The sequence below is a fragment of the Erinaceus europaeus genome, chromosome 14 (genome assembly GCF_950295315.1).
Source record: "Erinaceus europaeus chromosome 14, mEriEur2.1, whole genome shotgun sequence".
Classification (NCBI taxonomy): Eukaryota; Metazoa; Chordata; class Mammalia; order Eulipotyphla; family Erinaceidae; genus Erinaceus; species Erinaceus europaeus.
The window spans coordinates 13,412,433-13,438,320 of record NC_080175.1 but is presented as its reverse complement, the minus strand read 5'-3'; the positions used below and the strand labels follow the sequence as shown (position 1 = coordinate 13,438,320).

The following is a 25,888-nucleotide window of genomic DNA, read 5'->3' as shown; positions in this document are numbered from 1 at the left end:
TGCCCTGGGAAAGTGACCTCACCTCACCTCTCCATAGCTCTATCCCACTAGGGAAAGATAGAGACAGGCTGGGGGTATGGATCCACCTGCCAATGCCCATGTCCAGTGGAGAAGCAATGACAGAAGCCAGAACTCCCACCTCCTACAGCTCAAAAATAATTTTGGTCCATACTCCAGTGGGGGTGAAATGATAGGAAGAAGATGACCAGAGGGCTCTGAACTCCAACTCCATTAGGACCCAGAGAGAGAAGAGGAAAAAGGGAGGGACATTTGGATGTAGTAATAGGTGTAGATGTGACTTGGGAAGGAAGAGAAGAGAGGACCATGGAAGAAGGGGGCAAATATATCCAAATATAGAACAGATAGGTGTAGAAATAAGAGTTAACCCATATCTGAAACCTTCAGGGAACTCCTGCAGCTTACAATGGAGGGACTGGAGATACAGCACTCTGATGGCGAGAACAGTATAGACTTATACCCATTATCGTAATTTTGTAAATCAATATTAAATCACTAATAAAAAATTTAAAAGGATTCTGTCCTTGCAGAAGTAGGAACGGCCCCTAGGGTACGGGTGTGCTCATATGTCAACAACCATACTATTAAAACGTTAACTCCCTAGTATATATATATAAAAAAACAAAACTACAAATACACATCAAAGGTCACTCTTGTTGATCAAAACCTTTCTTCAGTGACTGAACCACCAAGTCCAGCATTGCTCCCAAGCTGATGAGGGTCTCCGGTCAAGACGATGCAATTAAGAAGTTTTTTGCAAGCTTACTGCCAGGTCAAGAGCAGCACAGGTGAAGCACCCAACACACTGAGGTTATCACCCCAAATTCAAAAGCAAGACAAGCAGGTGCTGCCAAGTTCAGGTGTGAGCAGGGGTGAGACAAGAACCACAGGTCTAGTGGGTTTCTGGGAAGTGTTGTCAGTAGGGGAGGCTGGACGGGGGTTTGTGATTTTGTTTATACTTTGAACAGCTCTTCATGAGTTTCTTGTTGGCCACAGGAACTCAAGTGGCTGCAAAGCAGTGAGCTTAAAGAAATCCAGCCAGAGGAAATGGAGGATAAATGTGAGCAAAAACAAGACTGAGCCTTGAACTTGACGACAGTAAATAAGGAAAAGTGAGAGGGCCTTGTAAGGCAAATAGGGTCTCAACTTGCATTTGTCTCTGACCTTCTGAACTCCGCCAGGCTCTCCTGGAGGCTGCCTCTGAACTCAGCAAATTAAAGCATAGAAACAGACACTGCCTCTTCAACTACCACACCTCTCACCAGGCCCCAGAGCCTTCTGGCTCCTGGAAAGCCGCCTTTGTTTGATTTCATGTGCACAGACACACACTTAAAGGGTGACTGATGCATGCTGTGCCTGAATCTGAGCTCCCCTTCTCGAGAAGAGGGGTCCAGTGAAGACACGGGGTGAGAACAGTTCAGAAACGGCTGGGAGGACCACTCAGGAATGCATGGGGGATGGAGAAACAGATTACCGGGAAGGAACATACAAGTTATTGGAGGTGAATGAGTGCCCAACCAGGAAGAGGAAGAGGCAGCAAGCTCTCTGGGAGAGGGTATGAGTGTTCGGAGGCTCAAGCCCTCCATGCATCCGGGGCTTCTGAGGAAGCCAGAGCAGCTCTGTACACTGGGGCACAGAGAGCTGCTGAGCGTGGGTTCCAAAGGGAAGAGCCAAACTCTGGAGGCCAGAACTGAGGAACTACTAGACCGTGCAGCAAATCAGAAAAGGTTCTTTTTTAAAATTTCTTTCTTTCTCTTTTTTGGGGGGCAATAAACTTTTTTTTTTAATTGGAAGGTTAACAGTCTACAGTACAGTTGTTGGCACACGGGTACAGTTTCTCATCTCTCCATGACAGGTGTCTACAAAACACTCTGTCCTCCCACTTGGGTCCTTTTCCGTTCAAGTACCCGGACCTGAAAGCCCTCCTTCCTCAGAGTCCTTTGTGACGGTGCAATTCATCAAAGTGGTCCAACTTTTGTGTTTCCCCTTTTCTCTTCTTTTACATTTTTTTCTTTTATTTTATTGAGAGGTTAATGGTCTATAGTACCGGAGGATAAGGATTTTATTCGCTTTGCTAAAGGAGTTAGTCCATTCCCTTTCAGAAGTGCATTAGGATAGCGGCTACTCTACAAGCTGGCTGGTAATATGGAGCTCTGCAGGTGGGAAGGGCCATGGAAGGGGCCCAGGAGAGGCAGACAGGCCAGTGAGAAGTCTCCACAAGGGCAGATGAGGATGCTGGGCTGGGGGCGGGACATATACAACACTGGACATTAACCTCCAGTTTTCACCCCATCACCTCCAGTTCTTCCTGTGACGACCGTCATTTACACCATGCAAAAGGACTTCTGATTCAGTCACATCCATAGCCAATGAGTGCCACTGGGGCTCAGACCCAAGTCCAGAGCACTTGCTCACTTGCTCTGCTGTCATTTGGCTTTAGAGCCCTTCCCAAGAGCCAGGGAGGTGAGGGAGTGGGGAGGCTGGAAGAGGAGGGCTTGGGCTTGAGCCACGTGACCTACAGAAGCAATGGGTCCTGGCCATAGTGCTGTTAGCTGGACAGACTGTATGAGAAGACGCCCCCAGGTGGCTTAGAAGTGGAGGGAATTGTCAGACACTCAGACCTGGGGAGTCTTTGTGAACTGAGCAGCCTGCTCCCTATTGGGGAAGGGGGGGCGGTAATGTACCAGGTAGATGGGAGTGGACAGTACTGAGAAGCAGCTCACCCTCCTCTTTCTCTAAACCGGCCCTGCTGGTTGATGGGTAAGCATCACGGCGGTAGCAATGCAGGACCTGGGACCAGAGAGCATCCCAAAGCCACAGGTCACTGCCATTCCTCTTTGGATCCCAGGAATCCTTCACAATTCATCCAGATACCTTCTGCATGAAACCCATCTTGGCTTGGCAACATCTGCCTCCCTGGATTCCTCACTGTCGAGTCCAGAAGCTTCTGGTTGGGTATGTGTGGGTCCAGGTTGTATCCAAGACCACACATGCTCTTTCTTGTCCGGGGTTACCCTTGGGAGGCACAGGCAAGGTTGGGGCCAGTGACAGGTCCAGCTACCGACCCTTGGAAATAACAAAAGCCATCCCTCAATCTGAGTCCATCCTGGTGATTTTTTTCCCCCTTTTCTATTTTATTCGACAGGACAGAGAGAAATTGAGAGATGAGGGAAGATAGAGAAAGATAGACACCAGCAGACCTGCTTCACCACTCATGAAGTGTCCCCACTGCAGGTGGGGATGGGGGCTTGAACCCAGGTCTTGCACATAGTATTACATGCACTTAACTGGGTACACCACTGCCCAGCTCCCCCTGGTGATATTTCTCAACCTTCAAAGCTTGGATGGGCCACCCCAGGGAGGAATGGAGTGGCTGTTTCAGTAAGGCTCTAGAGGGGCACTCCTACCATTGCCCTCTCCTCCACACCACACCCCCCCATTAATGTTGGGGTCTCTTCCTCCTCCAACAGAGGGAGGGAAAAATAAGTGGGTTGTTCACTCTGGAAACTGTAGGCCCTTGTGCCGGCTTTCCATCCTGGCTCTGTTCGAGTTCAGAGCTGTCTGTCGGGGTCTGAGAAGTCATCAATAAGATTCTTGTTCAGAACTTCCACGGCCCCCGCAGCACTGGGCTCAACTGCTCCATTCATGGCCCAGGGCCACAGCAGAGCCCGCCTCCATGACCTCCTGTGTCCATCTTGCGGCAGCAGCCTTACTGGGACCTCAGTCCCAAATGCCTTCCCAGTGTGCCCCCAAATCACCCTTCACAGCTCCCCTGCTGTTTTATGCACACACTTTTTATTTATTCAGCTGCACTTGACCCAGGATTGAGCAGGACTTTCCTTCTAAACATGAAGACATACATCCCCCGCCCCAGCCCAACAGTTCCCAAGATCAGGCATATTGACCTCCTGAACCTGTCTGCTGACCAAAGTCACAAATTGGGTGGAAGTTTCTACAGACAGAACAGTGACATCAGCTGCATTGGAGGGGCAGGGGAGGGAGTACGTTCTTCCTGAGCAGAGAAGCCTCTAATTTTCAAGAATGAGGTTGGTGTTTTAACTTTCATATCTACCCATCATCCATCCACTCGTCCAACTAATGTTGAGAGAGAGAGACTGAGGGAGAGGGAGAGGGAGAGAGAGCAAGCGCAGAACGCCACTCCATCATTTTATGTGGCACTCGGGGTCCAGCCAGGGCCTTGTGCATGTACAGCATGCGCTCTCTCTCTGAGCTGCCTCCTTTGCCTCAAGAATCAATTTCTGGACATCCTGCCTCCCCCATCCTTCCGGACTGCAGAAAGGAGACACCAGGCTCAAACTCTTTCATCAAAAGTGCAGACAGGGACTCAGCCTTCACCAAACACCTACTGTGTGCCCCCAGGTGGCTTTTAGGGCATGGGTTTGCCTTCTTTTATGGTGGTAGTGTGCATGTAACAGAAACTACGCCCTCTTAAACCACTTTAAAGTTGCCAACTCAGTGGTATTAAGTATGAAACCACCCTGACCACCGTCAAGTTTCAGAACTATTCACTGGCCCAAATGAGAAACTCATTAGGCAGCAGCCCCCCTCCCCCCCTCCCCCCGCCCCCCCACATCCTCCTCTGCTCCCTATCCACCCCCATTCATGACTGTCGCAGATCACTTTTTCTGTCTCCATGGATTTGCCAATTGTGGATCTTTGAAATAAACGTAATCACAGGGGCTGGGGAGAGATCACAGGCACAGCACATGAAATTTGTGTAAGAGACTCCAGGTTCAATCCCCAGAGCTCTCGTAAAAAAAAAAAAAAAAAAAAAAAAATTGAAGTAAAAAAAAATGGAGTCATGTAAGATGCAGTCCATCACATCTTAATAGGTTCCATGATTTCATGAATTTGAGGTTCATGAATGTTCATTCAGTAGGTACCAGTAGTTCACTCCTTATGGCTAAAAATGTCTCATTGTGACAATATTCTATATTCTGCTGATCCATTCATCATTAATGGGAAAGTGGATTTTTAAACAAAAAAAAATTAACTGGCTACAATTTATATTAACTAAACACACACACATACCCCTCTCACATCTTCCAGTGTTTTGACGACTACACTCAAAAGTGATAAACACCACCAAAACCAAAGTGTAGAACACTTCCATCATCCCCCCCACCCTAAAAGAAATGCTCCCCTGAAAAGTTCCCTTTCCCACCCTCAGGTCCTAACAGTCCTAGCAGCTGGCGATTCACCAATCCAGTGACTGCTGCACGGATGAGACTGTTCCTTTTGAGTGAAGTGTTGCAATTCATTGTAAGGTACAGGAGGTTCGTATCTCCCTACCCGTGTCTTCTCTGCTGGGCAGCTCTGCGTATACATCTGCCAGGACCCAGCTGTGTCTGGTTCCTTAAAAGTTAAACGTCCTGGGGGCTGGGCGGTGGCATACTCAGTTAAATGCACAATGTTACCAGGTGCAGGGACCTGCAGGAGCAAAGCTTCATGCGAGGTGAAGCAGGTCTACAGGTTCGATCATTCAATCTCTCCCCTTCCCCTCTCCGTTTCTCTGTCCTATCACATGGGGAAAAAAAATAGAAAGGAAGAGAGACAAAAGAAAGAGAGAGAGAGGAAGGAAGAAAGAAGGCAAGGAAGAAAGGAAGGAAGAAGAAAGGAAGGAAGGAAAGAATGGGGGAAAGGAGAAAGACATAAGTAAAAAGGCTGCTGGGAGTGGTGGATTCTTAGTGCGGCACTTAGCCCAAGTGATAACCCTGGTGGCAATAAAATCCAATAAACTTCCACAGAGCTTCTCTGTGACTCAACTCTGACTTGCCATGTGTTAACAGAAGTTTCTAGATTATGCCTGTTAAGGAGAGGCAAGCTCTGAATGGCGTCTTGCTGCTGGCTGTTCAGGCCACGTCTGCTTCCAGCACGGTTGCTGGCAGACTGTAATCACCTGGAGAGGTTCTATTTTCTAATCCCTGACCCTTCAGAGTTCCTGCTGTAGTGGCTCTGCATGTGGTTCAGGACCATCAAAAGTTTCCAGAGTCCAGGTGACCTTGGAATTACACAGACAAACTTAAGAACCACAGACAGAAGCAAAACTGTGATTATCGCTTTCGGAAGTCATTTTCCTCTTTTTAAAAAGCTATGTATAGGCTGGGGATAGAGAGCTCAGTGTCAGAGGACAGGACTTGCAATCCTGAGACGCCTAGAGGTCCCAGGTTTGATCCTCCTCTGCACTACCAGATGCCACAGTCGAACAGGGCTCTGGTCTCTTCCTCTCCCTTAGGAGAAAAAAACAAACTGCTTTAAAACAAAATTACTGAGATGCTTCCTTAAAAGAATCTTCTACAGAGCTTCCATACAATTCAATTCTGAGTTTACATGTAGACCTTTCTAGGTTTAAGCCCTTAACGCAAAGCCACTAAAAAAAAAAAAATACCTCCCCAAGACTGCTCCCTTGCTCACAGCAAGAACCAAAAATGTTTGTGTATTTACCCATCACTGAACTCAGTTCTTATCCTGCTTAAGCTAGTGGGAGCTCTCAAGGATGACAATCTATACCCCAAACATTCACAGGCTACCCCTCCGCTGAGCTGTACTAAGTGGATCCTGCCTGCTTGGCTCCCAGGAGATGGAGTCAGAAATGTAAATGGCTTTCTCACTCCAGAAGATGTTTCTTTATCTCCACCTCTAAGGCCAGGCGAGGGGGAGAGGGTTTGGCTCCTCCGTACCAGCACTGTGCGTGCCTGCTTCCCACAGGGTCTGGCTTCCACAGTGAGCTTGTCACCACGTTTGCAGGACCTGCTCCGTCTCCCCCATATCACAGTTTCATCACTGAGCACACTTTCCTTAAGAAAAGGCCCCTCTCTGCATTCACCAGTAAGCAGTGCGGGCCCAAGAGATGAGACAGGTGCTTTGCTGTGGCTTGCACAGCTGGGATAACAGCCCAAGTTGCTCACTGGTGACTTCTGAAATTGGGGGATGGGGGGCGGGGGAAGGACTCCCCAAGAGCAGATTTCCAGCCCCAGCAAAGAAGCCAGCTGGACCCAGAATTCTGGTGGCCCATTGGAAATTCACACAATCACAGCCAAAGACAGTAAACCGAGCAGAGTGAGGTGAAAGGGCCCAAGGACTGCCAAGGGCTACCTCTGCTCTGCCCCTAGCCTGCCTGGCAGTACCACCTGGGCACTCAGCCCAAGAGAACATGGGCATGAAGCGGCAATTCTATCTTTCTGATTTCCAATTTGTCCCTTGAATACAAAAGGTCAGCAACACTGAAAGCTGTCTAGGTAGGGACCACATCTTCTAGATGGACTTATCCTGTGAAGTAGTATTTTGTTTAATGTCGGCTGGATTTAAGGCTTCTAAGACACTCACTCACTCACTCACTCATTCATCTTAATCAAAGTCCCTCTGGCACGAATTTGTCTCCTATAACAGGGTCTGGACTGGTCAGTAGCCTCAAACAAAGGGTTCACCAGTCCCTGATCACACCTCAGGAGCAAGGCCATGTTAACTGACCCACCACATCAAGATGGCCCCTGGCAGCAGATGAGGCTGGAGGCACTTGAAGCTTTTCACCACTGGGCGGCGCTCTGGTGGGAGAACTTGCACAAGTTACAGGAGGGAAGGATATGGAAGCGGTTGTTGCCCTGGAACCCAGGAAGTAGAGTCTGCCACCTAGTGCACTCTGGAAGTTCTAGGGAACACAAGAGCAAATTCAAGATACTCCAGGTTCTAGCTGATACTAGGGTTAAGGCCAGACAAAAGAGGCTTTGGGACCCAGGAGACCTTTGCTCCTGGGGCCATTGGAGACATTCCTTAAATGCAATCAGCCAGAAGAGTGTTTCATTCAGAGGCCAGTTATGCGGGTGGGAGGCGCAAAGGTTCAGATGGGCGGCTCCTTGGGCGGCAAGTTCCATAATGGGCACAGACTGTTTCAGTCTCTGAACAGAAGGCCACCGGGGGTTACTCAGCTCACAATGAAAGTCTGGACGCACTGCTGTTAGGAAAAAAGGGAATTGGAAAATAATAGTGGTGATGTCTCTGTGGAGTCATGGGGTGGACTTTCCCCCTCACTTTTTTGACCCACCCCGATTCCTAACACCTCTTTTTAGACCCACCCCAATTCCTACCACAGAGGAGTAATGACTTGGTTTTATTTTCCCCTGAGATACAGGATGAGTAACAGAGGAAGGAGGAGAGACACTACTGTACTGCTCCACCACTGCTTGTGAAGCTACCCTTTGTAATGGTACTCCCATGTAGGGGCAGAGGGCTCGGACCCGGATTCTCACGTGTGGTGCAGTGGTGCTCTCCCCAGTGACTGTCTCCTGGCAGCTGCGCAGTGAGTGGGTAGCAGAGAGAGGCACTGCTGTCGCAGCGTCTATGCTCCTGAGTTGGGCTACAGATTCTTGTTTGTCACTAGTCCACTTGCTATTTGTATTAGAGGAAAAGGGCACAAGCTAATCATGGACAAGAAGGGGGGGAATCACTGTACCAAGGCTGAAAGCTAGCTCACTCGGTAGACTACGTAGTGTGTTATGCATAAGGCACTAGGTTCGAGCCCAGGCACCAAATGGGATCACCATGCTTGGCACCAACAGGAAGCTCCTGTTGTGGTATCCTGGTACGCCTCTCTGCCTCTCTCTCTCTCTCTCTCTCTCTCTCCCTCCCTCCCTCTGTTTCTAAATATCTGTCTACTTGAAATGTGTTTATTTTTTAATATATTATTTATTTTAAATAGAAATAGACAGACAGACAGACACACAGACCTGTAGCACTGCTCCACCACTTGTAAAACTCCCCTCACACACAACTGCAGGAGAGGGCCAGGGGCTGGATCCCAGGTCCTCCACGCTGTAATGTGCGTGCTTTACCAGATGCGCCACCACCTGACCCCTACCTGAAATTTAAAGGGGAAAAAATAAAAACAAAACACCGGTCTTGCAGGAGCAGAGGAATCATACAGAAAGACAAAGCCCTGGTGGCAAAAGAATTCTGAAAACTCACCATATCCTTCCGATTCAGACTTTCTATTTCTTTTTAAAATTAATTTACTTATTCCTTTTTGTTACCCTTGTTGTTTTATTGTTGTATTTATTGTTGTTTTCATTGTTGGATAGGACAGAGAAAAATAGAGAGAGGAGGGGAAGACAGAGAGGGGGGAGAGAAAGACAGACACCTGCAGACCTGCGCAACTTCCCCGCAGGTGGGGAGCCGGGGGCTCGAACCAGGATCCTTACATTGGTCCTTGCGCTTTGCACCACCTGCGCTTAACCCACTACGCTACAGCCTGACTCCCAGGACTTTTCTATTTCTTTGCAACATTTAGCAAAAGGAGTGCAAGACCACTGGGCTAACACACTGGTGGAGGTCTGTTTGTCACCCCACACATACACACTTCTGGGGACTCCATTACCCAAGAGGTCAAAGTCAGTACCAGCAACTCTGAACCACCATCACCCCGACCTTGGACGAGCTGTACAGGAGGCTGCAGCCTAGCCTGACTGGGTGCCCACCAGCCCTCACAGATTCAAGTCCTTCCTTGGAACTCAAAGCAAGCAGGGCTAGAGAAACAAAGCCTCCCAGCCTCCCAGCCTCCTTGTCTGACCTAGCCTCTGGTGGTTGTAGCAACCGTAGTTTCTCAGCCTTGCATTCAAGCTCCCTCTGAACTGCTGGGCTGTCTGGGGTAGGGGCAGGCGAGCTGGGGATACACATCTTTTGTTCCGGGTCCCCTGGGCTCATGGTTCTGAGGGAAGTAGTATTTTTCATGCCTTTCTGCCCTGCACTAGATTTTAGACTCATACTGGCTAAGTCTCATTCCAAATCCCGGTCCTCTCTTGGCACATTCCCATACTAGCTATGTGGCCTTGGGAAGCTTAATTAACTTCTCTTTGCCTCAGTCTCTTCATTTGTAAAACAGGGTTAATGACAGTACCCTAGTTGGTATAAAATCACGAGATGATCCCTTAAAGTACAAACACTTTATGATGGGTATAGAAGACCTTCACTATAATTGAAACACAATCACAATATAGCTATTATAAATTTAGTACAAGAGTTTAAAAAATAGAGGTCTCCTCAATGAATTTGATAGGAGCACTACATACAACCTGACCAAGGGACAGCAGGGACAATGCAAGTGGAATTTACCTGACCCACTGCCTTAGAAGTTGTACCATCAGGAGTTGGGCAGTAGCGCAGCAGGTGGTGTGAAGTGCAAGGACCGGCGTAAGGATCCCGGTTCGAGCCCCCGGCTCCCCACCTGCAGGGAAGTCGCTTTATAGGCAGTGAAGCAGGTGTAAAGGTGTCTTTCTCTCCCCCTCTCTCCCTTCCCCTCCTCCTCTCTCAGTTTCTCTCTGTCCTATCCAACAATGATGATAACACCAACAAAAATAACTACAGCAAAAATAAAAAAAAAAAAGGGCAACAAAAAGGGAAAATAAATAAAAAAAATTTAAAAAGAGAGAGAAAAAAAAAAAGAAAGAAGTGGTACCATCATCATGCCAGGAAGCAGCACCATCTTGCCACTCTAAAAGCAGCCCAGGGGGATGCAACTTTGGACAAATAAAACAATATTTTTTTATAAAACAATATTTAAAAATCATTGTCCCTGTGGAAATAACCCAGAAATTCCTGCTACACTTTATCCCTTCCCCAATATCCACTTGCTTCTTTGTACCATATTTTCCCTTGGAAACTCCCCCTGCTCAGCTATATTTCTGTAGTTTGTGTGGACCCGGAATCCCTACCAAGGGACAGTCAGCAGCATATAGTCATAGGATCTTGTCTGCAACAAGTCAACCAGATTTCTGCATTCCCACAGCCACAGTAATTGGATCAGGGATGGTCTGATGAGCCAAGCCATTGAGTACCAACCTTGGAGCGCTTCTTGGAACTGGTAGGAAGGGGAGGAAGGTCTTCCCTCTCACTCCCAAGTCTCTGTGTTGCTGCAATGCCAACCCAAGGTCACTGTGAGCATGTCCTGCAACAGTCTGTCCCAGAGGGAAAGCAGAGTCTAAACATTCCTGAAGACCATTTGTAGCTTCTGGATTCAGCCACAATTCTAACTAGCTTACCTCCTGTAGCACTCAGTTGTGTGTGGTCAAGCGAGCCCCCACTTCCCCCCCTTTTTTTTTTAAGTAAGCCAGATTGAGGTGGGTTTGCTTGCACACAGGAAAGTGCTGGCATAATTTCTTTTGCCCCTGGACTTTTTTTTTTTTTGCCTCCAGGGTTAATGCCGGGGGCTCAGTGCCTGCACCATGAATCCACTGCTCCTGGAGGCCATTTTTTCCCGTTTCTTACCATTGTTGTGGTTATTATTATCATTATTATTGATGTTCTTGTTGTTGTCAGAGGGAAATGGAGAAAGGAGGGGAAGACAGAGAAGGGGAGAGAAAGTTAGACACCTGCAAACCTGCTTCACCACCTGTGAAGCGACTCCCCTGCAGTGGGGAGCTGGGGGCTCGAACTGAGATCCTTATACCAGTCCTTGTGCTTTACGCCACATGCGCTTAACCCACTGCACTACCGCCCGCCCCCGCCCCTGGACTTTTAGCCAAACAGTCTGCACATAAAATTGCAGTTCATCCTGTGAGGTAGGATTTTTCACCCCTATTTTACAAGCTCTGCCATCACCTGCAGAAGCCACCTGCAGCCACAGTACAGTCACACTATCAACTGGGCCTCTAGCTCAAAGCCACAAGCTTATTCCATTCACGTGAGCCTACCTGACACTGCCAAGTCCCAAAAAGTATAGCATTCTTAATTTTATATTTAAATGACTGAAAGGAACTGTGTGAGAGTGTCAAAATAAGGCAGCACATTTCTAGTTAAAAATAAATAGTTGGCTTTAAACATTATACCCCCCCCCCAAATCTTCATCTGCAATATTCCAGCCTTTGGATTCATGATTAGTCAACAACATGTTTGGCATTATATGTTAACTATTTTTTCAGCCACAAAGTTCCAGATGCTATATCATAATGCCAACCGAACTTCCCTGGGCAGATGACCCCACCAATATGTCCTGGAGCCCCGCTTCCCCAGGACCCCACCCCACTAGGAAAGGACACAGATAGGCTGGGAGTATGGATCAACCTGTCAACGCCCATGTTCAGCAGGGAAGCAATTAAAGAAGCCAGACCTTCCACCTTCTGTACCCCATAGTGACCCTGGGTCCATGCTCCCAGAGGGATAAAGAACAGGAAAGCTATCAGGGGAGGGGATATGGAGTTCTGGTGGTAGGAATTGTGTGGAATTGTACCCCTTTATCCTATGGTTTCTGTCAGTGTTTCCTTTTAATAATAAATAAATACATATAAGAATAGGAAAGCTATCAAGGGAGGAGATGGATACGGAGTTCTGGTGGTGGGAATTGTATAGAGTTTTACCCTTCTTATCTTATGGTTTTGTCAGTGTTTCCTTTTTATAAATAAGAAAGAAAGAAAGAAAGAAAGAAAGAAAGAAAGAAAGAAAGAAAGAAAGAAAGAACCAGTTTGAGCAAATGCAAGAGGTCCTCCAGCCTAAAAGAGTGAGGAAGCACTTTCACAGGCCGTCCCCTAGATCATGGGGATAGGACTTGGTAGCTGGTGCTGAAAGGAAATCCTTGATTGCATTCTTGGCCTGAGTCTGTGCCAGTGGCAGCTGTCCGCTTGATGGGACACAAACAACAACAAAGACAGGAGTGAGAGCAGAAATGGAAATTCCAAGGCCTTGGAGAGATGCTGAGCAAGCCATGAATCTGGCAAAATGGCAAGAAGAATCTGAACAAAGACCTCACTTTTTCCAGGCAGTGTTGACAGACCTCAAGATAGGGAGGCTCAAGCAGGCAACCTGATGAGGGTGGAAGCTACAGCTCTTGGCTCAGGGAACACAACAGCTGTGAAGAGAATGCCATCCCCAAATCTCCACACCTGACTCACCATTACTGGACTCAGAGGTCAGGCAGCTGATGAACCGTGTGTAGGGTGTGACTGCTAGGTTATGGGAGAGTATAAGAAAGGTGCATTGTGGACAGAGGAAATAGCATAATGGTTATGCAAACAGACACTCATGCCTGAGGCTCCTAAGCCCCAGGTTCAATCCGTCGCACCACCATAAGCCAGAGCTGAGCAGCGCTCTGGTGTTTCTCTCTTTCTCTCTTTCTCTGAATCTCCCTTAAAAATAAAATAAATAAAACATTTAAAAAAAGAAGAAGAAGAAAGGTGCATTGTAACAGTGGGCTTGCTATGAGAAGAGTGGAGGTTCTGAATGACCACAGAGCTAGCCTACCCCTACTACTGTGGCCAGAACATCTCTAATGTGCAAAAATGGGTGATACGACAGAGACCTCTGTATCATCCCCCACCATGGGAACCTGCCAACCTAGACTCAAGTCCCTTTAGCAGCCTTTCAAGAGTCAAGAATCAATTAGTGTAAATAAACCATTTGGGTTTATTAGAATTATCTGGTAACGTGAGGGTTCAGAGTTAGCTGACTCCTCCTTAGCCTGGGGAAGTGGGGTGCAGCTGTGAGCTGACAATCCCACATGCCCCAGTGAAGAGGGTCAAGGAAGGTCAGAATTTTCCCTAGGATTTGCCACATAGAAGAAAGGTGTTTCTTCTTGGAGTCTAGAGATAGGTTACCAGGTAAAGAGTCTGTCTTGCTATATACAGAGCCTGGATTTAAACCCCCAGCACCATATAGCATCATCAGAGCACCCAGCGAAGCTCTGCTGTAGCAATCTATCTACCCATCTACCCATCTACCCATCTACCCATCTACCCATCTACCCATCTATCCATCTATCTATCTATCTATCTCTACCACAGAGTTTAGAGTTAAATCATGGTGTTTAGCATTTCAGCTAAAAAATTTTAAAGAAATTGCTGGTGTATAATTTCTTTCTTTATTTCATTTTATTTTATTTTTTTACTTTTTTGTCTCCAAGGTTATTGCCTGCACTACAAGTCCACTGCTCCTGGCAGCCATTATTTTCCCATTGTTGTTGCTGTCACTGTTGTTGTTGGATAGGACAGAGAGAAATGGAGAGAGGAGGAAAAGACAGAGAGGGGGAAAGAAAGATAGACACCTGCAGACCTGCTTCACTACTTGCGAAGCTAACCCCCTATAGGTGGGGAGCCAGGATCCTTGCGCTGGTCTTTGCACTTCACCCGGTGCATTACTGCCTGGCCCCCTTGTTATGTAACTTCTGACTGTCAATGCATTTCTGTTTGTGGGCAATTTTAGGATCAGCTCTATAATCAAATCTTCTTCTTACTGGCTAGTCTAAAGGGACCTTCCTCGCCACTATCCGCACCTCTTTATTTTGCAATGATTTCCCCAATCCTCTGATCCCATCTTCAAGCACAGGGAGTTGTCTCTAGCCATGCCTTCACCAGCATAACCAAGCTTTCTAGAACAGCAGTCATATGCACCATACTCTGAACTATCATCCCCTTGGCTCTGAAACCATGTCTCAAGCCCACCCTAAGGGGTGCCCATCATTTTAGCCTACCAGTGGGAACAGTTTCATATTCAGCAATTACTTCCTGGATGCTGACTATACATGAGTGGTGCCTTTAAAGATGTGTTGACCGCAAATCCCATAGGCTATTCCATGGGAGGGCCAAGCTAATCAATATAATATGAAAGACAAACCAGCAAATCCTGACTTCCTGCTTTCTAGTTTGCATGTTTGCCTTGAAATTGAGAGAGGAGCGCATGTTGCAACTCTGTTTGCACATAAGACAGTTGCGTTTCCTTCACTCAAATCTCTCAGCTATGGTGAGGATGTTCTTCACAATCAACGCCATCTTGGATCAGCCAATCAATTAGTGCCTTTCTTTCCAACTACAACACTGCCCCATTCTTTCTCAGTATGGAGGCTGTGTGCACTGTGTTAAGCTTCTCTGGACAGCAAGTTTCTTTGTTTTGTTTTTTAACGTTTTTAAGTCACTTAAATGCTAACATTGTGTCAGCCTCAAACCAGATTCACAGGCTCACGCCTTTTCAAATTGTGTGATTGGGCTTGTGAGATGACTAACTGGTAGAGCTGAGCTTTACCATGTGTGAAGTCCTGGGTTTGAGCCCCAATATCACATGTGAGCATGACAGACAGCAATGAAGAAGCTCTATGGATGGTGGAGAGGGGTTTAAGTGTTGAGACTTAGTGGTCACTTTAGGGACCCCATTCTGCACCAAGTCAGATAACCTGGCAAGGTGCACAGCCTTGAGCACTTCATAGCTTTGACTGTCAAAGGCAAAGTTGGCCTTCAGTGAGAATCTCCTTCTTCCTGCCCATAGCTCAGTAAGACTCCTGTCCTTTCCATTTGTAACTGGCTTGTTTCATGCCCTGTATCTTGGCTCAGAAGTTGCTTACTTAGCCATTAGGCTTACTCGGGGAAAATCTGGGACTAAAATCTGGCCCCCTTCTGCCTTGTTCTAAATGTAATCAGCCCTACTATAAAGCAAAAAATTCAATGAACTCTAAATTCAGCAACAAGGATTAGTAGATTTTATGATGGCCAATATTCTGACACCATGAAGACAGAATTGCAGGTAAGTATATGAGGTGAAATGCAACTAATAATAAAATAATACAATCTAAAAGCAGAAACAGGTTCTTCTTAATAACAGAGTCAGCCAAATAACTGGCTAAGATTATCACAAACACACATAGAAGATAGAATCAGCTCTTAAATGAAGAAACAGACTCTAGGTCATTAAATATTGATAACTTTTTGAGAGTTACACAGCTAGTTAAGTCTAGATCTGAATTCAAGTTGTCCTAGCCCTTTTCACCATCATCTTGGCTAGTATCCCTTGTACTTCCTTTTTTTGTATACAGAGAGTAAAAGTAAAATATATATTTTACACACACACTACATATATATTCCAGCCTTTAAAAATAGAGCCTAGCAGAGTCATATCTAAGAGAATATTATTTTAAAACAAACAACAACAACAACAGCAACAACAAAACCCACCCTGCTACTTGGTCTAATCCTGCTTATTAGTATAAATTGCCAGTGACCCAATCCTATCCCATGAATATAGTAACATACTGAAAAATAGCAGCAAAAAAAACTCAGGAAATAAATTTAACTTAGAGCAGTTGCTGAGATCATAGTTACTAAATTTTTCATGAGTAACACTAGGAGATTCAACTACCTGGCAAGTCTACCAGTAAATGCAATATCTGCTAAATATGGGTAGCCAGTTAGTGTGACACAAAGTATCAGCTTTATTGCTGGATTGTGAATGACTCGGTTTTAAAAAAAATAAAAAGTCTTCCAATAAGATTAGACAGTATACAAAAAAAATTCTACCATTCAAGTGTAGTTTGTGAGTCCCTGTGTGAGCATGTCTTACATTTCTCAGAATACTAGGGAGCTGAAAAGTGGAAATAAAAGCTGACAACTGGAGAGAGAAAACGGATGAGAAGGAGCCTGAAGGAGAAGCCACATCCAGTTCTACGGGAGGAATCCATCCAAGTTATCTGGAAATGAATCCACTTCCACTGTTGCCTGCATGGCAGGTCTACTCACTCTGAGCAGATTCATGGGGAGAGTCACACCTCTTAATAGAAAAGGGCAAGTTGCTGGGCTGACAGGTGATGTTTCAGTCAAAGCCCTCCTCTGGCTATTAGAAACAGATGTTAAACAAGTGATCTGTTGACTTAACATAGACCAAGTCAAAGAAATTCAGTTTTTGCTGCCCTGCAGAAATACATCTTATTTACTTTTTCCATTTATTTACTTTTTATTTATTTGCAGCCAGGGTTACAGTGCCTGCACGGTATCAATCCTCCACTCCCAGTGGCCATTTTTTCCTTTTTTCTTTTTCTCTTCTTTTTTAGGGGAGATAGGAGGAGAGAAAGACAACTACACCAACTAGACCTGCTTCACCACTCCCTGAAGTACTCCCCTGCAGGTGGGGAGTGGGTGGGGGACAGGCTCGAACCCAGGCCCTTGCACATTGTAATATGTGCACTTAACCAAGTGCACCACTGCCCAGCCCCTTCATTTATATTTCTAAGAGAATTGAAATACCTCAAGAGACAAAGGAAGTCAGTGGGAATTTAGAAATCTAAGACAACACCTCATCTCACTAGTGCTTGTATATGTGTGTGTGTTTATGTATATGTATATATATATGTGTGTGTGTGTGTGTATTCATGTTGTATGTCAGGAATTCTTTGTTACAGTATTTCTTTCTCCACAGTCCTTTATTTCAATCGAGTGTACCTTTGTCAAGAAAATCCCCCAAATAATTGTAAGTTATATGACATTTCCACTTTACCAGAGTTAACAAGTGTCAAAGAAAGAGAAAGTGTGATGGTTCAGTCTATATGTCTATGTGTCTGCATGATTAGATACATACTTCCATAACTGAATGAGCCATCTCTGTATAATAATCTCCTGTAGGTGGATGGATGGACATTTTATTGAGTGTGTTTCTCTGAAAAGCTCTAAGACACAGAGCTTTACCAAATTAATTTAATGTCATCCTCTCACTGAAATGCACTTACAAGAAAAGTTTATGTAGTTGGAAATTAAAATATTTGCCACAACTGGTCTAAAACCTTCCAGTCATTATCCCACTCCCAATACATCCCAGCAGCCATTGTTCAAAACCCCAGAGATCTGAGTAGATCCTTATGTGTTGAGATTGAGTTCTCAGAACACAGAATGCAGAATCTCTTTCCCAGTAAAGTTTCTCTATCTGTGCAATGACTTTTCTGATTTCCCTCTATTCTAGTCTTGTGAAATCATAGAACCAATTGTCAGAAGATGAACCAAGGCAGAAGAACATGGTGGGTAAGCCTCCACACTGAATATTTGGTATATAATATGTTCAGACTCAGATTCCACTGCTGAGCCATGTGGTCTTACTAGAGTATACATGGCAGGTCTCCACATAACTTCTCTTGCTTTTGGTTACATTAATTATGTACCTTTTAGGTAAATGTCAATACAAAAGTCCTGGCCTTAATATCCCAGGATTCTGTGACTTGCCATGGCTGAATGGGTGGCAGTAAACACTTCTGGGTTTTTTGTTTGTTTGTTATTTAAATACTTACAGAGAGAGAGAGAGAATGAATGAATGAGAGATGACCAGAGCACTGCTCAACCCTGGAACAAAATGGTAACTGGGATTGAACCTGTAGCCACTGGGACTTTAGACATGCAAGTTGATGTTCTAATAGGCTGAACTCTCTCTTCAATCCCCACCTCTATGGTTTTTGTTTGTTTGCTTGCTTCTCTATTTTGTTTTGATTTGTTTTATGGAGAGCTTTCACTACTACAGCTGTGAAATTCCTGAATGATATCCTTGAAGGAACTCAGTATAGAGAAGAGGGCTGGAATCCAATGACTGCTGAATTTCATGACAACCTGTGTGAACTTCAACAAGACTGTTGACTACACCTTGAATCTTTCTCACTTACCAAAGTGGAAGATATTATCTGAATTTTTCAGGGTTAGTATGAAGATTAAATGAACCAATATGGAAAAACCACCAGATACGAAGCATTACTCAGCAAACACATTTTCTTATTTCTTGCATTGCCATCCCTCCTCGCCCAAGACATGTCCAAGTCTTGACCCCTGATACCTGTGAATGGCCTGTGGAACTGGGTCTTTGCAGGTGTGTTCATCTCGGGATGAGCTCACCAGGGATTTAGCCTGGACTCAAAATCCAATGGCAGGTATCTTTATAAAAACATGCTATGAAGAAACAGGGACTGAGACTGGAGTTAATTCTGCCACAGCAAAGAATGCTGACACCAAAAGCTGGAGAAAGGCAAAGAGAACGCTCTTCCAGAGGCTCTGCTAACACACTGACTTTAAACTTGTGGCCTCCAGAACAACAGAGAATCAGTTTCTGTTGAATTAAGCAGCCAAGCTTCTGGCAATCTTTTACACAGTCCTAAATACCTAAATACCTCCTGTCAGCCTTTGGAAGTAGAGCAGAACATTTGTAAATGGTTTGAGAAAGAAAACAAAAAGCCCAATAAGGAAAAGATTACAAATCATTAAACTGGTTGGAAACTTTCTGATTTTTTTCCCCATTGGATTAAGAATCAGATTAAGCTTAAAATCAGCCAGGGCAAAAATCTGAGTTTGAAAACATCACCAGGGGGGACGAACCACCAACACAAAACAAAATGCTGAGCAGGTAGTGGGGTCTGGGTCTGGGTTTCCAATGGAAGCCAACGGCTGCAGGCAGACCAGCTGTACGAATCCAGGTCTAGCAAGTAAGTCCAGGCTGCCCTCACTTGGTGGCAATGGGATCCAGCTTCTGGAAACAGAAGCTGCAATGTAGGAAGAAGGGAATTCTGGAAGTCATGTCAGAGTCAAAAATTCTAATATGTGTCTCTTGGAAAGTCTCCTGCACCCTGGGGCTCCCACTTCACCTGAAGAGTGTGCAGGTCACAGGTCACAAGGGCTGGAGTCTGGGTAGTCATGGCCTGGGCATGCTGCAGTCCCAGGACACAGGAACCAAGTGAGCTCCACCCCCACCCCCCACCTATTTTTTCATCTGTAATTAATAATGGGCTAGCAGTGTGTCAGATTATGGTGTATGGCTCCACACCACACCACCACCAAAGTTCTGTGTCCCCACTTTCCCACCCACCAATGATAACCACCACAGTTTTCAAAAAGTCTTAGAAATACTTTGCTTTTTTTTTTTTAATGTTTTCAAGGTCATGTGTATCAGATCTCTAGATTCCACCTGTGAAATCATCTATAAGCTGTCTTTTGTCTCTTCACTTATTTTGCAAGCATAATCACCTCCAGTTCCATCCATTTTGTCCAAAAGGACACAATATCACCTTTCTGACTGCAGAGTAGTATTCCATGGAGCGTATATCCCATGGCTGCTTCCGCTCTTTGGCTATTGTGAATAATGTCGCTATGAACATAGGTGCGCATATGTCCCTCTGAGTGTTTGCATGTCCTTTGGATAAATGCCTAAGAGGGCTATTGCTGGCCCACTTCTGTGTACCGCTGTCCCTCCCCCATCACAGTCACAACTCTCTACAGGGGCTTCCAGGACACTTGCATAACTTCATCATTTCATTAAATCTCCTTATAAGAACCAATCTTGAAGCTCAGAGCACTGAGCCCATAACTTGCCTAAGGCTACAGAGGAGGCAAACAGCAGAGCTCAGAGGAAGGCCCAGCTCTTGGGCTTAACCCCGCACCAGAAGGTCTTCCATGACCTATGCCAATGGCTTCTGCTTGGGCCACCAAAATGACATGGCTGTCCTGTGATGGTCTGAGGATCAAGGCATTCTACCCATACTATTTAAGTAAATCCTTATAACCCTACAAGAAATACTGTCCTCCCCTTGTTATAGATGGGAAAACCAAAGTCTCCAAAAGAGAAATGTTACTTTCCCAAAGTCACAGAGCTAAAGTGCTACAAAGCAGGGTTTTGAGCCAGAGCCCCCAAAACTATACCCTTCCCTCACAAAGAACCCTGGTCCTCCCCAACTTGACCGCAAGCCATCTTTGAGCAACAGCTATTGTCCTGGGGCTAATTAAAGGTTAAGGGTTCAAGAACCAAGCTGTCACTTGGTTTCATTCTCTGAGTCCTATTCCCTTGCTGACATTCTTCTGCAAAGGCTGGAACTTTATTTCCAATAACTTGGCAAAGTCGCAGTTACAATAGTGACAGTTGCCAAGGGTTGACCCTTGGGTTCCCGCTGCTGTCCAGGTCAGGCGAGGGCCCTACATTAGTGTCCTATATTGATGAGTGGCTTCCTTAAGACCAATATTTTTCATCCTTGAGAGACAGAGAGAGAGAAGAAAGAAAAAGATGCCACAGTACTGCTCAACTCCCTCTAGAGCTCTCTCTTACACCCCCTCCCCATGCCCCGTGATACCTATGGTGCTGCCATGTGATGCCAGGATTTGAACCCAAGTGGTAAGGTGCAGAATCTACTATGTGAGCTATCTCCTGGTCTCAGGTCCTGAATATATCTTTGGGAATGAAAAACACAACTCACCACAGGTCCCATGAAAACACAAATATATAAATCCTGCTTCCAAGTCCTGTCACCTGTGGTCCTAATACTGAGCAAGTTCACCAATGCCCCGGCTACCTGACCTGCCGGCTGACTAAAGAGGGAAAGGACACTGTGACTCTGAGTGCCCTGGTGCTTTAATATCTATGCCCTAGACCAAATAAATCAAACTGGGGGGCAGAGGAAGAGGCTGTGGGGATGAAGGTCTGGCACCTAGAGATGATCCAGTTAGTTAAAATAAGCAGACAGAATCCTAGTAAACAAAATTACTAAACCACTGTCTAAGTCGTCCACATCCAATGAGGGACATTCCTCTGAAATATATCTTCAGGCTCACCTCTCCTCCAGTTCCCCAGTACCAGAACTACTTCTACCGGTTTCCCAGTCCATTCTGATCACCTCAGAACCAGCTCCATTTGGTGGCTGGTCAATACTAGTTTGTTAAAATGAAAGAAAGAAAGAATAAATGAGTAAGAGGATGGACTGGTGTAGGTACTGGGAAGAACATTTTAGCCTGAGACAAAGTCCCATCAGGAGGGTAAATGGAGCACTGCCAGCCATCCCAGAGGTCACCACCCAGAAGGTAGAAGGAGCCCACCCAACTCAAGTGAGTGTAAGTCTCTGTAACAGTTTTGCTGTAGGAGAGCAGAGTGACAAGCGACCAGAGTCATCAGAAAAGGCCAACGGTGTCTGGGCTGGACTTTGGAGCACAGGGATCAGTGGAGACATGCCAAAGACAGTGTCCCTGGTGAGAGTAAGAGCTTTGGGAAGAGTGGCTATTGTAGGTCAGCCTGGCAGGCCTGGGAACACCTCACCAATCAGACCGGTGAGACCACTCTGTCAGCACTAGGGAGTTACAATGACTTGGAGCAAATGGGGACCATGAACACAGAATCACAGAAACATTAGCTGGCTGTAGTGTGTGTGATGTGGTGACACAGGAGGAGGGAGACCAGCAATCTGAATCCTGTGTCTGCTCTAGTCCAGCCACAAGTTCAAGTTTGCAAGTCAGACAGACATAGAGCGTCAGGAGGCATGTGGTGAGCCCTAAATACTGTCCACAGACATCCACAAGATGCATTGTATGAGGTCAGCAGCCTGGAATTGGCACTTCAACACTGAGGGTTTTCAATAAGAATGAATCCCCTCCCTGCTTCCCCAGAATTCGTATGTATTAAATCATTATGCTGTTGTTGGCAAGAAAAGCCATTAATGTATCCAACTCCCGCTGGACTCTCCCTTACACTGCAGAAATATGCACATAAAATGAGCGTCCTGTGTGCTTGTTTATACTGTTCGGGTCCATTCCCAGGCTAGCATACAATCCAGAAACCCTACCAATGACATCCGTGTGGGGCCTTCCGGGTGTCCAGCCAGCCTTGGCATTTTGGGGGTGATGATCCAGGGGCAACAGTCTGACAGAACATACAAAGGGGGCAGCAAACTGAGTTACTGGGTGGCCCTTCAGGTGATCCAGAAGAGACTTGAAATCATCAGAACTTAAGAAGCAAGGACAGAAAGGAAAACCACAAAGGAGGACTTGGACTGGGTGGATGTACTGCACCAAAGCAAAGGACTCTGGGTAACAAGGGGGGAGGGGTATCATGGAGGGAGCTTTGGGGTCCTGGTACTTACTTAGCAGATAAGTATCATGAGGAGATGAGAAATTGTACTCATGTGGCAACAGATGTACTGTAAGCCACTAACCCCCTAATAAAATGTAAAAATCTTTGAAACTGTGATTAAAAGGGGAGTGTAACATTTAAAATCCTCATAGAGAGTTCATAAGGAAACAATACCTAGGGCCCAGGAAAACATAATCGTGATATGACAAAGAAAACCATCTTGGAAGTAAGAACTTCCAAGGCCCCAGACTCCCTCCTCTGCCACGCTCTCCACAGAGCTACTACCTTCATGAAGGCCCTTCTAGCCACATTCGTCCCAACCCAGAATAAAAGACAATTTTAATCCGAGCAACCTTGTATTCTGCATGTGTGTCAGGCATTGGCAACTTTTTCTTTTTTGGGGGGGAGCTGAGATTGATGGCAGAGGCAAGCATGTTCCCAGTAGGAATGCTTGGTGAGCAGATTCATGAATTACAGTCAAGAACCAAGGACGTGGATCCCCAGTAACAAGACGTTCCTCTTAGTGAAAGAGCGTGGGATGGCCTGAAGGAACCACAGAGGCAGGCCTGGGTTGTGACGGCAGGATTGCCAGGGATTCTGTCTAGAGGAAGCAGCTGGCCTTCCAGGAGGCAGGGACTGAGTAGGTCTGTCCCCAAACGCAAAGGACAAATGAAAGAATGATGGGAAGGGAGCTCAGGAGCCCTGCCTTTGGATGGCCACTCAGTTGGACCCTTTCTCCTCAGAAACACAAACAAGAAGCCAAAATCTAACTCAACAGAGGAAGAAGAAAATACACCTCAAACCCAGGCTAAGGTTGTCAGAAAGATGAAATAGGAGCTCTGCCTTTTTTTAAGTGATCACACAATGCACACCGGTGCTCTAAAAGGCTGAGCTAGCTCCCTGTCCTGCCTTCTTTCCTGTGCATGTCTGAGGCCCCAGAGGCCACAGGTTCAATCCTCAGCACTTGCTTACACCAGAGCTGAGCAGTTCTATAGTCTCTCTTCCTCCTCTTTCACTTTCTCTCTCTCATAGTAAACAAATCTTTCAAGACATATTTTCAAGAAAGAGAAACTATATTATTCTTATCTGACAAAAACTAGCAGTCCAGCTCTCCAAGAGGGAGAAGCTTTCTCAGTCCCTCTCTGTCTCTCTCTTCCCGCCCCCCCAAAACAAAACAAAACAAAACAAAAACAATAAGCTCTAACAGGAACTGCACATCCAAGTGAATCTCCTTCAATGTGTTTATTTTCTAAATCTTTATCCTTATAAAATTTTTATTTATTCTTTATACTTTATGAGGTAGAGAGAGAAATCAAGAGAAGAGCAGGGGGATAAAGGAGAGAGATAGAGAGATACTAGAACCCCTGCATCACTACTTGTAAAGCCTCTACCCCCACAGGTGGGGACCAGGGGCTTGAACCCAGGTCCTTGCACACTGTAACATGGGCGTTCAATGGGTGCGCCACCACCTGCCCCCACCTTGATGTTTTTTCATACTGACACTAAGCAGCAGGGCCTAGGTCATTGCTAACTCAACAGGGTCACACCCCAGGCACCCACAGCTCAGAGCTGAGCATTCAGCTACCTCCATTGAAGTCCCCTCCCAAACCAACACTGCACAATACAGGAGGGCCAGGATGCAGCTGTGAGCCAGAGACCCATGTGCAAGGGTGACAAGAGCAAGGCGGCGAGGCACAGGCGACAAGGAGCCCAGACCCTTACCCCCTATCAATAGAAAACCAGAAGCTAGAATGCAACCTCCAGCAAATCGCTGTTAATCACTAGGAAGGGAGGCGTGAAGATTGTGCTTGAACTTGCAAGATTCTTTTCAGGTTTTTCCAAAGCTGGCCCAGACTCCTTGGCAGGGAGGCAGAGGAGGCAGAGTGGGTGGAGGATGGAAGATTTCTCTGCCCATTTCAAACTGGAGGTTAATATTTTGCAACATGGATGGCACCACAGCTCTGAGATTGCACGCTTCACACATGGAAAGCTGACTTCTTCCCACCCCGGCAGGACAGGCAGTTACATGGTGTGCAGAACACTTAGCTACGCGGACACAGTAACCTGCTCTACATGCAGGCAGGGAGAAAAGTATGAATGAACCACCAGAAACAGAGCTCAGAATAGCTAAGAGGAGACGCTGAGGCAGTTAAGTTGGTACCTACCTTCAAAGAGTTGAGCTCAGTAATGAGTAGCACGGTTTCCTAACTACAGCACAGGTGGAGCAAGACCCAATGTCATTCCTACAGACGCATCATGAAAACTGTGGTGTCCATTCTAGGTGGCCCCCGTGACCGTGGCTTCCATGTCTGAGTGTTAAACAACACACCTGACATTTTTTAAAATATATATTATTTGATAGGAAAGAGAAACTGAGAAGAGAAAGGAGAGATACCTGCAACACTGTTTCATAGCTCATGAAGCTTCCCCCCTGCAGGTGGGGACTGGGGACTTGAAAATGGATCCTTGTTCATGGTAATGTCTGTGTTCAACAGGATGTACGGCTGTCCAGTTCCAGAAAATCTGACTTTTTTTTTTTTTTTTTTGCCTCCAGGGTTCTCACTGGGGCTCAGTGCCTGCATTACAAATCCACTGCTCCTGGAGGCCATTTTTCCCATTTTGTTCTTGTGCTTGTTGTAGTTGTTATTGTTGTCACTGTTATTGTTATCATAGCTATTGTTGTTGTTGGATAGGACAGAGAGAAAGTGAGAAAGGAGAAGAGACAGAGAGGAGGAAAGAAAGACAGACACATGCAGACCTGCTTCATGGCTTGTGAAGCAACCCCCCTGCAGGTGGGAAGCCAGGGACCTGAACCGGGATCCTTATGCCAGCTCTTGCGCTTTGCACCATGTGTGCTTAACCCGCTGCACTACCACCCAGCTCCCAAAATCTGACTTTTTAAAAGTTTTTTTTTTTTTTTTTTTTTTTGTCTCCAGGGTTATCACTGGGGCTGGGGCTTGGAGCCTGCACTACAAATCCACTGCTCCTAGAGACCATTTTCCCCCCATTTTTATTGCCTTTGTTGTTATTGTTGCTGTTGTTATTGTTGGACAGGACGGAGAGAAATTGAGAGAGGAGGGGAAGACAGAGGGGAGAGAGAGATAAACACCTGCAGACCTGCTTCACCACCTGTGAAGCAACCCCCATGCAGGTGGAGAGAGCTGGGGGCTTGAACCAGGATCTTTGCACCTATGCTTGCCCTTTGTGCCATATGCACTTAGCTTGCTGTGCTACCGCCCGACCCCCTTAAAAGCTT

At 46.1% G+C, this 25,888-nt stretch overlaps 1 protein-coding gene and 1 non-coding gene across 11 annotated transcripts in view; one reads left to right on the top strand and one right to left on the bottom strand.

Annotated features, from left to right (window-relative positions):
• The window catches only part of AFAP1L2 (actin filament associated protein 1 like 2), a 123,330-nt gene that overhangs the window by 46,511 nt on the left and 50,931 nt on the right, over nucleotides 1–25,888 (bottom strand). The window contains exons 2-3 of one of the 10 annotated variants that reach the window (XM_060171232.1): nucleotides 10,870–10,985; nucleotides 8,763–8,893 (exon numbers count right to left, since the gene is read on the bottom strand). The exons of 7 other annotated variants lie outside the window; for them this stretch is intronic. The gene's annotated coding sequence lies outside the window, so the exon portion shown is untranslated. Of the gene's footprint in view, nucleotides 1–8,762; nucleotides 8,894–10,869; nucleotides 10,986–24,797; nucleotides 24,817–25,888 lie in introns of those variants that run through there. 2 more of the 10 variants (XM_060171234.1, XM_060171235.1) reach the window with 2 other exon arrangements.
• LOC132532921 (small nucleolar RNA SNORA30/SNORA37 family) lies at nucleotides 12,529–12,658 on the top strand. The gene has a single exon (XR_009544834.1). It is a non-coding gene; the product is annotated as a small nucleolar RNA SNORA30/SNORA37 family (small nucleolar RNA).